The following is a 10,912-nucleotide window of genomic DNA, read 5'->3' as shown; positions in this document are numbered from 1 at the left end:
CTGTCTCTTATACAACATCTAAGCTTGATCAACCAGTAGCCGAACATTTCAATTTAGCTGGTCATTCAATTTCAAATTTCAGAGTGATTGCAATTGACCATAATGCCAATTGGAGCGACAAAAATCGCAAAGACAAAGAGAGTCACTGGGAACTTTTACTTAAAACCACCACACCATTTGGACTCAATATTAGGAAAGTTCTCCCAGTACACTAAATTAAACCTATGGCATTCCAAATTCTTCTGGATAAATCATTTGGCTTATTTATTGAGGCACGCCTCTAAAGTTTAGTTTTGGCCTTCCTGTTTACTTGTTTAGGCTGTTTATTCTAATCCCACCTAGCCTAGCCTATTGTATCTAATCATGCTTGCATGAAATTCTCACTTTATACTATCTGGCTTTTTCAACCCTCACTCACTCGCCACTGAAGAAGGACTAGTGTTGTCCGAAAGCTCTGGTTCTATTTCTGGCTGTTTACTTACGTATTCAAATCTTGAGAGTGCCATTTCCGGTCATCTATAGGTGACGTAATCTGAATTCTTTTTACCACAGCCACAACCACAGTGGGGCTGAAGTGTCTATCTGTGAGGTCCTTCTCTAGGACCCTCCCTTTGAATTTCTGAATCCACCACTGCAAGGACCACACCATCTGTGCGAAGTTCAGTGAAAATCCTGGATCTACGCTTGACTTCAACTAACATATATCTATGTTAATTTAGTTCTAACAGTATAAGAAAATAATTAACACAAGTTTTAAAATATGTTTTGCTTTGATTTAAATCTTTGGTTGATGACCTTTTACCTCTGTGACATAATTAACCGTGTAACGATACATCATTCTTTTTAAGAAATGATAAGGGTTGTACTATTCTACAATTTATTAATAATAACAAAATATATTCAGTTGGTAAAAAGTTGCATAAATATTACACACTTCCCCCCACCCCACCCTCCAAATTAATCTTAATGCATTAATTGACACCCCATACTCTGGCAGTTAGTTCATATTTAGGTATCACAATTGCAAAAATATATTAATTTGATAATATATGATAATAGAGCAACCACCTATTTATAGCCAGTTAAAAGTTTTTCATTCATATAAAAATCCAATGGTGAATTCATAATATAGACACCATGCACACATTACATATTTTTGGAACCATAACTTAGCAGTGACTGCAGCTAAGATGTGATAATTTTATCTATACATGTATTTTAACATATGATTTACTTCTGCTAACTTATATTTATGTTATTTCAGTTTTAATGAGATATCACAAGTTTTAAAATATATTTTGGCTTAAATTTAATGTTGATTTTTGGTTGATGACCTTTTGACCTCCTATGACATAATTAACAATGTAATTACATTTTTCCATATACCAAATGATAGGAAAATTATTATTCTACACTTTGATAGTAAAACAAAAAAATATATTCAGTTGGTAAAACATTGTGAGCATAAATGTTATCCCACTCCATGTCAATCACCAAATTCTAATGTTGTTTCTATATTGATGATAGTTTACAGGCACTGACAACCAGAAATAGGTTGGGCAACAAAGCATTTTCTGAAGCAAAAAAAGCTAACTAAAAAAATGACAACAGGTATAAAGCAGAAGATGCACCTTTTTGTTTGCTAAGCCCCTGGACTACCATTACTAGTTCCTTTATTACCTGAATATACGAGGTTAAGTTGTTTGCACTATAAGAATTGGAGCTTGATTACATTTACAACAAGATTGGAGTTTCGTTTTCGCATTATTGCATCCGCCTTTCACAGGGCAGAGGCGGATGTTTGACCTCAAGAGACCACACATTGTTATTACTTTACTTATTATACTTTTGTTTTTAAATCCTTTTTAGTTGTTGCTAAGCACATAGAGGCAGTTTCTAGCAACATACGGTATATAAATAGCAATTTATTATTATTACTATTAGTGTAGTGTTTGTTTACTAGTTTTTATCTTACTTGTATTCATTTCTATTATTTAATTATTCATTTGTTTTATTTTTATATTTTTTTCCATAATAAAATAGTCAAAGACTATGAATTTGGAGTGTATTCGTTTTTAATAGACATCTCAGTTTCTTTTCCATGCCGCAAAACTAAAACTTTCTAAAGGATGACCCCAGACCCCCCATTTAAAACTTGTCCACTCTAGAACCCCATTTGTGTGACAGTCAAGGTGTCTACCCATTGGTACTGACTTCCACAAGACTATTGATAATACAGCAGTAAAACATTCGTATGTCAAGTTACTTTTTGTCAGATTCTCGAGGGAGCGCCAATTTCCAGGAGATTTCCAGGATTTGTGGGAGACTTGAAACCCTTGCCCTTACATAGCATTTGCCATATTTGGCGCCAATAATATAACATATGTACGGAAGCCCGTTAGTGTCACCAGTGAATTAAAATTTCAGATCCATTATCTGGCGGCCGCCACTTAATTATCTGGCGGCCGCCACTTAATTATCGGCCGCCACTTAATTATCTGGCGGCCGCCACTTATTTATGGGTACCCAGGTTGCGGTATAGCATTATCTTGATGTAGAACAGGCCATTAAAGCGCATGATTGGCCTAGCATTTAATATACGGTAGCATTTAGCCTAGCTATTCATTTTAGCTACAGCTTGTAATAGCTTATAGGCCTAATAGCAGTCATATAGCCATTCACAAAATATATCTATATCTTTGCTGTAGCACATCAACTGTATTTATGTTCTATTTTGCTCTTTATGTGAGTGTGATATTGTCTGTTATAGCTGGGTTAAATATTAAAGGGCATTAAATAGTGATTAAAAGCATACAATTAGCTGGTCACCAGCTATACCTTATAATGGCAGTCATATAGCACCCATTTCAAAAACTGTTAGCAATTACATGGTTAAGTATTAAATAGCGATTAAAAGCATGTTCGTAGCTGTTATACAATAGCTATAGCTTTTTTTAATGTTTCATCCATGCTGCTGTCTTATCTTGACGGTAGCCTACTGACAAAAGGCTACATTTCTCCCTCGACATTTGGGTTCCTGAAAGGAAGAAAAAGGAAAAGAATAATTTGATCTAAAGCTAGGCAAACTAGGCCTACGGTACTAAAATTGGGACCACTAGCATTACCGTAGGTACATTAATTAATCCCGACCCGGTCGTAGTCGGATTCCTCTGAGCGTATCGAGAGCGCCCAGGCGCTCCCGGCCTCTATTGAGGGCGCTCCGGGCGTCTCTGGTTTCTCCGGGCGTCACCGGGTGCTTTTTAGTAGGACCGTCTAAATCATGTGTTACAGTAAATCATCATATAAAACATAGAAGCAAAGATATACAATTATCAATCAAGCTAAAGTCAAGCCATGTTGTGTATCGTCTTTACACTGTAATCAATCAACATTCATAGTTAAAATTGTATCCATGTATTACTTAAAACAATACTGTACATTAATATCCACTCACCAGTTCATGGCAAATGTATAAGAGACAGGTATAACCAAGTTTGGTACAGTATAATAATCTATAAAGGTAACATTATAAATAATACATGATAATAACATAACCAATAAATAGTAAACAATAAAGAGCGCCACCTACAGGCAGCCATAATAAAAAGCGCCACCAATGGTTAGCTTTTCTTATTAAATCTTATCACTAATGAGGCCAACTTAACTACATCAAAAATATCTAATACTGTAATACTTCAGATTGCCTACATTATGTAATTGTAAAATAACATAGTAATTCTGTAGAACTCAATTCTAGAACAGTTTCAGTATATGACACTGTATCTGACCAAATGATTATAAAGTCAATGATTATTAAATCTATAGTAATCAAAAGGTGTCTGATCAAGCTAAACTAACTTCAATAGTTAACATAATAAAAACTTAATCATAGGAACAATTCCAGACACTGCATAATGATCATAAAAGTAATCTGGTTAATTACTACTTAATGGTAATTACAAAACACACTGTACTTCTAAACAATAGCTCAGTATGATAGTTATTATGTCTAAGCATACTATAATTTACATATACTCAAATAAATGTCATATATAATAGATATAATAAGTGTAATTACTTACAGTTCTATATAAAAAGCTTTGAATTTACGAAGACATCAGATTAAGATTCTATATATGTCTGCTCTCAACAATGGCTTGGAACAAAGAGACAGATAAAAGCTACTTGGCTTGGCTTCTCAAGCACTCCTTCCCATTGGACATTCCAATGGGATATACCACTTAAGGATGTTCCATTAATTAGGGTAATTAATAAAATTAACAATGTGCCTAAAATCATGAACCATAACATTACTATTTTTATTTACGTGTATTTAATAATCAGCTATAGTACACAAAATATACAAGAGGCAGCCAAAGGCTCAGATGAATGTATTTACGAAAATATAAAAATATCTAAATACAATATGCAAAACTCCAAAAAAAAAAATTAATAAAAAAAAAATTTAAAATATCACATTAAAAAAATTACTAAACTTAAAAAACACTAACAATTTCTTCAAAATATAAAAAAAAAATAAATACATAAAATTTGAATTACTTCCAACATTACTAAAACAAAAAACAAATATTCGCGTAATGTTAAACCACAGAAAAAACTTTAAAAAATACATTACAATAAATTTTATTTTTTTTAAATCATATATATAAAATAATAAATTAACAAATTTAATTATTGTTAAAAATATTTAATAATTAATAATTATGATATAAATAATTATAAAAAATTTAAATAATTTATTAATAATTAATATTTATTTAATAATTAATAATACCAGTAAATTTATAATTATGCTAAAAATAATTAATAATTATTTAATAATAATTAATAATAATAATTAATAATAATAAATTAATAATTATGTTAACAATTATTAATGTTTATTGGTCCATACCTGAGAGCATTCAAACTGTTAATATTCTCGTAGAGCAAATAGCAGAAGTGGCCAACAGTGAAGGCATGATACCAGTTGTGGTAAGGGGTAAGGGGGGTCGTGGTACCCCTTCTTCACTATCAGAAAGAAGTTTGTTAAGGTTCTCTTATCTATTCTGTAGCTATGCAATAGGCCCATGTCATCAAACATACTCAAACAAACCTATATTAAAGTGTAGAATAAAATATTTTATTTACAATTTTTACCAAAATTGATGGGTTCGATTCCCACCCGAACCACTTGCAAGATTTTTTTCACAAGCATTTGGGAACATACTGAGCATTGAGAACTATAACACCTCAGGTAGGGAAAATTTTGATTTGTAATGAACTCCAATAAAACTTCATAAATTATTGGTTTGTGTTCCATTGGAATGAGATTTTATACAATATGAGCCAAGTTGGTTTCACATCATTAACTGGTCACATTTAATGATAATCGTCTGATACTTAATGTGGGTTCACACTAAACTATGGCGAAATAAATTAAGTGGGTCATCCACATGATCTGGCTAAAATTTCCATATGAACGCTAAATTATGAGGAAATGAAGGAAAGTAGCTGTACAACTGTCATCTAGATGTATCATTTAGACTAACTTCTTAATCCATAATTTAAAAAAAAAAATGGGTGCCTCCGACCAAATTTTATGCCCATCCCTGCTTTGGATACTTAGATATATTCCTCTAGGGGGTTAATTGGTGTTGCAAAAGATAGTGTGCATCAGATAAAAGAGGAAGAATAAAGGGTGCTTTAATATTATCATGGTGATAAATAATCCTCAAATAATTTAGTATGATATTCTTTCCACAAAATATACCCAGAGGTGACGGAACTAGGGGGTGCTGTGTTATGGAGAGTAATGTGTGACTGGAAATGGTCTGCAGTCGGTTGTTACCATGCGCCAGTGATGTTGGAGTATATAGTACAGCAATATGAAACTATTATGTAGGCCTAATGAATGAATAAAGTTCGGAGTTTGTCGGGTAGTGAAATGATTATTTCACATTTTAAGTGCTCCCTAAATTCATAAGTGTAAGCTAAATTACGGTGATTAAATTAAAAAATGAATATTTTCTATTATAACCAAAATATTAATAACTACAAAGATTCTGGGCGTAAATTCCCTTCATATGAATGAAGGGTTGCTCAATCTGCTTGCCATACAAATTACAGCTCCCACTGACGTCTCAGTCGAGAAATACGGGTAGCTGAAGTTTTTCTCGCAAATCTGACTACAAAACCATATCCAAATTTCACGTTCCACTTTTGACCCTGAGTTGTGCTTCGCACTCGCCGCTGAGGGCGGTGTTCCGGGAAACCTGCGTCAAGCAATATGTATAAAAATTTAAAACATAAAAAATATTAATATTCATAGAAGTTGCAGAAACAATAATTAAGATACATAAAAACATTTCTAATCTTTAAATTAACAAAGAACAAATTGAAAAAAAAATAGGAATCAAGCAGAGAATATTAGTACAACCATGCAACAGAACAAAACAGTGGATTTTATTAGGTTTGTGTAAGTTAATAATATTATGATTCATAATATTCGTTTTATCTATTTGAAACAAACAAATTTATATGTTGATAATCAAACCAAAGGATTTTATTATTTTCATATTACAGTGGCAATGCATATTATTGAAGAAGAATGTTGACCGGCATTGTTTTTTCAATGATTCTGTGTATTACTTTAGAAACAAAAAAAAACACATGAAATACATCGCCCTAAAATCAAGAACTTTAACTGTAAACACCCTTCACTGAGAAGATAACAATAGAAATATGTTACCGTGGTTACGCTTGTATTGGATAGGGCAAAACATATCCATTTGTGCAGAAAGAGTGTGCACAGTGTTTGCCGATTGCTGACTCACCTAATGCGAATTCACCAACTGATTAAAAGTTCAACCTAATTTAACGGGCAGTAATACTGTTATAACACAAAACAGAGGTTAATGATCATAATCAATGTCTGAATTAAGCTTATGTAAAATAATTAATACATAAGAAAACAACACGTCGTATAGGCCATGGCCACAGACCCTACATTATAGGGTCTGTATAGGCGAACAACTCGGGTAACAACTACATTCCTGAACCATCGCACATGTTCGTACAGTTTCCACGTACAGAGATCAAGCCAGTCGGCTACTTTCAACATTTGACATTCTTTCCTTGTCTCCGATAATATTTCTGAATTGGCGGCGTACAAAGGCTTCGTCTCCGATAACATTCTTAAATTGGCGGCGTCTTTATTTTCCCAAGAGTATCATTGGACACTATTTGTGGGAACGTTTCTCACTGAATTAATTGTTACTAGGCAATTTAGTACTGGCAGCTTATACCTATTTAAAGCAATTTATTTCCATTCATGCCTAGATTAAACACATTATTTCCAAGAAGAATGTTTTTCATTCATTTACACCCAATTATTGATAACTCTGGAGCCGCAGCTAACACGGCTCCTGGATTACGGATGATTTCCCTGTACAGTATACCCCCTAAAGTCCAACTCAGACAGCGTCGTACGACGCAGCCCGACGTGATTCTAATAGTCGGGGACAGTCTTTAGCCATCGTAAGAAATACTAAACATGTTTAATATTCTAAAGAGCGACTGTCTCCGATGCAAACCATCGCGTCTGCATTTAACTAGCGAGCTTTCAAAATAGGCGACGTGGGGAGCTGCGACAGGGAATTCAGTCAACTATGAACGTCGTACTATCCACTTCACGTCTCAACATCAAAGCTGTTTCAATTTACTGGACAACGCGGTCCTTCATATTGCGTGATCAATTATACAGTAATTGTACAATTATACATTATATAATCATGACTCACGTTGCCGTAGTCAATACAATGCCAATTCACTTAAAGCCCCATTCCCGGCAAAATTTCAGTTTTTAAGAAAAATCTAATTTTTGTATAATGTTATAAAGATTTATAAATATAATACGGAATTGCTAGTTTAACTGTATTTAGACATTCCTAATAATGAAAAAAATGTAAAATAAGACTGAAATTTGATTTTTTGTGTTCCACACAAAAAATAAATGCGGATGAATTTTTCATGTTTGATTTTGCGATAGGTCGTGAGAAGAAATATCGTAGGCGCCGAAAACATTCCTATCCAACGCTGCTAGGCTAGGCCTAGCCTTACCTCGATTTAGGTTCTGTTATCATACATAAAAACGGCCGACATGATATTTTCCGTTGCTAGTATTGACACTTGTGAAATATAATATTTCATAGGAATTATTTCAAATTTGTTAAAAAACTAATTCTGACTGAGATTTTTACACTTAAACAAACATATCTCAGCCTAACCGAACGACCGCATTGTGCGAGATGCGAAGTACAAAAACTAATCTCATTAGAGAGGGCGCACTTTATTGACTGTATAAAGTATACATAAAAGCGAGAGTATTCCCAGTGGATGCGATCTACAACCTCTGAATTTGCCTAGTAACGATGAATTCGTCAAGAAAAATTTTATGAGAAATAGTCTGTATTTCTCATTTTTTTAATTCTTTTGCGTAAAACTAAAATTCATGCCAATATTTTTCCATGATTTATAATAATTGGAGTAATGCAGTTTTTAGTGAAATTTTGCCGGGAATGGATGGGGCTTTAAAGCCTGTTGTCAAATCCACAAAACGAACTACTTTCCCATGCATTCGCATGCGCAGTACGCTTTTACGCTCCACTGCCCGTCGTAGAATGCTGCGTCGTCCAAATCGAAACCTGCTTATTCACACAGACCCGACGCTACATCAAATCGCGTCGTGCTGCATTGTAAAATGCTGTCTGAGCTGGCCATGCACTGTGATATCTAATTCACGCATTGATTACACTACTCGGCGTTCCATACAATAACCCTTATTTGGGCATTGAATATCTCGCGGCCGAACTTGTGCCCGGCAGAACCGACTTTGGCGCCCCTGTCTGGAACTTGAGGCCTCGGCTACAAGCAGCAAGGGTTGACTTTTTCAGTTGGTATTTGACAGAGATGGATAAAATAAATAAAAATATAATATAAGAAATGTTTACTCACGAATATATATTTGATTATTCATCATCGCGCTACGATAATTTCTGCAAAAAGATTACCTGCACTGCCGAAAAACAAAGCTGGAAATACAGTAGCTAAATGCATAGTATTGTGCAAACATATTTACTTGATGGCGGTGTTGTGTTGGTTGTTTATTACGGAAGCGCCTAAGTGCCATCTACTTGACGACTTGTCAAGATTAATTATCTTGTCAAGTCGACATAAAATACATGTCGACGCAGGCACTGATAAGTTTTCCTTCCATGTCGACTTATCAACTTTTAAAAGTTGCCATGGTGAGATACATTATCTTGCCAAGTCAACATTATATAGTAAAAGTATGTTGTCATGGCGATATAGATTGTCTTGCCAAGTTGACATAGTAAAATTATATGTTGTCATGGCGATATATATTATCTTGCCAAGTCGACATAATAAAAATTATATATATGTTGTCGTGGTGATATATATTATCTTGCCAAGCCGACATATTAAAAATTATATGTTGTCATGGCGATTTAGATTGTCTTGCCAAGTCGACATAGTAAAAATTATATGTCGCATTGGCGATATGTATCTTGCCAAGTCGACATAGTAAAAATGTTATGTTGTCATGGCTTCCGTAGGGGAAAGATTGGAGAATGGTTGATAAACTTTATGCAGAGGTAATGGTATAGTTAGACTCGGATATACAGACACAGAATTCTTTGAGATTAAACAGGGAGTAAATGTAAAGGAAGGCTGCGTCTTGTCCCCAATATTGTTTAACATTTTTATGAATGAATTTTAAAAGATTCTTGTTTCAAATGATCTTGGTATCAGAGTGAATGACACGTGGGTAGGGGGATTATTCTGGGCTGATGATGTTGTCTTATTAGCAAATGATGAGCATGAAATGACAAAGATGCTCAATCTTGCAACATTATTTGCTAAAACATGGAATTAAATTTTAATTTAGACAAATCTAATATTATAATTTTTGGAAAAAGAATTGATAAAGTAAAACAATGGAAGTTATTGTTTCATTGTTATAGTGGAGACGTACAAATATCTTGGAGTTAATATATCCAGAAAGTAAATGATAATGTTACAATTCCAGAAAGTGCAATAGCCTATATGGCTTAGGCCCATATTAATTCATTGATTGATAACTGCAATAATTTTAATAGGATATTTATGGGGATAGGCCTATTTTATGGAGAACAATGAATTGGTCTCCCATCTATAAATTATGGCAATTATGTATAGTGAACTTGGTGGCTGCTAATATTGGCAGCCGGTATTTCGCGCATAAAATATTTTCATCGCAATACATATGGAATCACATCGGTGGCCAAAACTTTTACTTAAGGCTTTACTACACGTGGATAGTAACTTTGATAATTTCCGTTTTAAATCTCTTAAATGTGTTTCCAATGTTTTCTCAAAATGTGAAACAGAAAATTTATTTAAATTAATATGTGATATCATTGATTAGCCTATCCCATCGGAAATGGGACCAACTTAATTTTGAATAGGGCCTAAACGTAAAGAACACGTTTGTACTGATAAGTAATCTTGAACAAAAATCTTCCCTTTCAGATTACTCAATTATTAACGAAAGCCCTTGCCTAGAAAAATATTTACTTGAAACTGAGGGTGCTTGCATAAAATTTAGATTATGCTCCAATACCTTACCTCTACAAAGACGAATCTCAAGTTGGTACAATAATAATGATGGCATTTGTTCTATTTGTAGCTCTGATTCAATTAGACATTTTCTTTTTTCATGTCCTTTCCTCCATAACATCAGATTGGAAGGACTAGCAAAGCTTGAACATGAAATAATAAATACAAATAGGCCCCCTAGGCCTGTTGCGAACCAATTTATAACTTCAACAACTGATTAGAAGACGTATGT

General features: G+C 33.8%; 1 long non-coding RNA gene across 1 annotated transcript in view; it reads right to left on the bottom strand.

Annotated features, from left to right (window-relative positions):
* Positions 1–1,350, bottom strand: part of LOC117112301 — a 15,125-nt gene extending 13,775 nt beyond the window's left edge. The window contains exon 1 of the long non-coding RNA XR_004446015.1: positions 483–1,350. This is a non-coding gene — a long non-coding RNA (uncharacterized LOC117112301). The remainder of the gene's footprint in view (positions 1–482) is intronic.
* Between the last annotated feature and the right edge of the window lie 9,562 nt (positions 1,351–10,912).

This window comes from Anneissia japonica, unplaced genomic scaffold, assembly GCF_011630105.1.
Source record: "Anneissia japonica isolate Jap-2015-1 unplaced genomic scaffold, ASM1163010v1 scaffold1709_len327053_cov138, whole genome shotgun sequence".
In the NCBI taxonomy this organism is placed as follows: domain Eukaryota; kingdom Metazoa; phylum Echinodermata; class Crinoidea; order Comatulida; family Comatulidae; genus Anneissia; species Anneissia japonica.
Note: the sequence above shows the minus strand (reverse complement) of the source record. Positions and strands in the feature narration are given on the sequence as shown.